General features: G+C 38.3%; 1 protein-coding gene across 1 annotated transcript in view; it reads left to right on the top strand.

The window, feature by feature from the left end:
• The first annotated feature begins 1,255 nt into the window (after positions 1 to 1,255).
• Positions 1,256 to 1,763, top strand: part of foxj1a (forkhead box J1a) — a 6,219-nt gene continuing 5,711 nt past the window's right edge. Inside the window, exon 1 of the mRNA XM_005947983.3 lies at positions 1,256 to 1,467. The gene's annotated coding sequence lies outside the window, so the exon portion shown is untranslated. The remainder of the gene's footprint in view (positions 1,468 to 1,763) is intronic.

The raw sequence follows: 1,763 nt of genomic DNA, 5'->3' as shown, positions 1-1,763 counted from the left end.
GTTATCATAGAGTTAACATAGAGTTATTATAGAGTTATCATAGAGTTAACATAGAGTTATTATAGAGTTATTATAGAGTTAACAGAGTTATCATAGAGATAACATAGAGTTATCATAGAGTTATCATAGAGTTAACATAGAGTTATCATAGAGTTAACATAGAGTTATTATAGAGTTATCATAGACTGTTTAGATCCTTTTTAATTTTTTTACTCTTTTTCAAAATTTTAGTTCACCTTCTATTAATTCATTGTGATATTTTTATTGTATTATTTGTTTAAATGTTAAAACTCTGCTTTAATTATATAATGTCTGTATTCTTTCACCTTAGTTCCCTTTATGTTTCACTGTTAGTTATTGTTTTGTATCTCAGTGTTCCAAAGACAGTCCTGCTGTGATACTACATGAGTATAGTGTATGTGTGTGTGAATGTGTGTGTGCGCACTATGAGTTACAGCTTTATTGTATAAAAAGTGTATATAAATAAAGTTTTGCTTGATTGATTAACACACAAAATTTACTTTCAGGTTTTTAGATTTTTTTTTGTTATTGTTGTTTCTTTATTTTTGACAAATTTAGAGATTTATTGGGGAATTATTTTATGAAAGTTCCAGATCATGACGAGAAAAAAGATTTTTCTTGATTTAAATCTGTTGTTTGAGAGTAAAAAGTTTCATCGGCTGTTGAAACGTTTACAGAGGAAACATTTTTATTTTCAATAATCGGGTCTCCTGTATAGTTTTAAAAGACTTTATTTTCATGTTTTAAATGTAAAATCTTCATCTCAAAGAAATTAAAATCAGTCAAATAGTTTATCCCTTATGAAGCTCCACATGCTCGGACTGTTCAGAGCAGCAGGACAACAGAAAAGCTGGTTTTACTTTTTGAAAGCTTTTTGGAAGACTTAATAATACGGAGTCTTAATCTGTCCTGAATGCAGAGGAGTAATAAGTGCGGTATTAAATATGATAGAAATGATGGATGTGTGGGTGGATGGTGCATCGTGGCCTTGGAGCAGCAGGACCTGAGCTTCCATCCTGATTTAATATGTTTTTGCATTCATTCGCTTTTTAAAGAAAGAAAAAGTCACGCGGAGTTTGCTTTTAATAAAACTGCAATAATCCTGCAGTAAAAGTCCCAGCAGGTCCCCCGGAGCGGCCCCGGGCCTCAGATTGAGAACCCGCGGCCACAGTTGACTTGAGCGTGATTAAAAATGAAGCGCCATAGAAACGGGGAGGCCAATGAAGACGCGCGGAGCTGTTTACAGGGGGTGTAGCGTTTCTATGGTTGCCGGTCAAACCTCCTGCAGCAGGTATTAAACTGGAGCCCGCAGCGCGCTGACAGCCGCCACAAACCTCCGCCGAGCAGGAGAAGCAGGACTCCTCCCCAGGTCTCCGTGTGGAGCAGCAGGTGCGCAGACTCACACTCGGCCTCCATCAGTCTGGATTCAACGGGCGCAGCTCAAAGGTGAGTCTGGATCTTTATTCCGAAGGTCATTTATCCTCTTTCTCTCAGCAAGCAAATCAGTACAGAAATGTAGAAATCACACAAGAACTGTTCAAAAGTCCTTCAAGAGTTTGATCGATCGGAGTACAAGAAGCGCAAATCTGCGGATTTTACTGCGCGTAAAAACTGAAAGTCCAGAAAGCGGAAAAAATTCAACCTTTATTAAAACAGGACGCGACAACTGAGACCCCTGCGTGCGCGAGCGCGAGTGTGTGTGTGTGTGTGTGTGTGTGTGTGTGTGTGTGTGTGTGTGTGTG

Source organism: Haplochromis burtoni, unplaced genomic scaffold (assembly GCF_018398535.1).
Source record: "Haplochromis burtoni strain Fernald_Lab_line unplaced genomic scaffold, NCSU_Asbu1 Contig_400, whole genome shotgun sequence".
Lineage (NCBI taxonomy): Eukaryota > Metazoa > Chordata > Actinopteri > Cichliformes > Cichlidae > Haplochromis > Haplochromis burtoni.
This window is presented reverse-complemented; position numbering and strand designations above follow the sequence as displayed.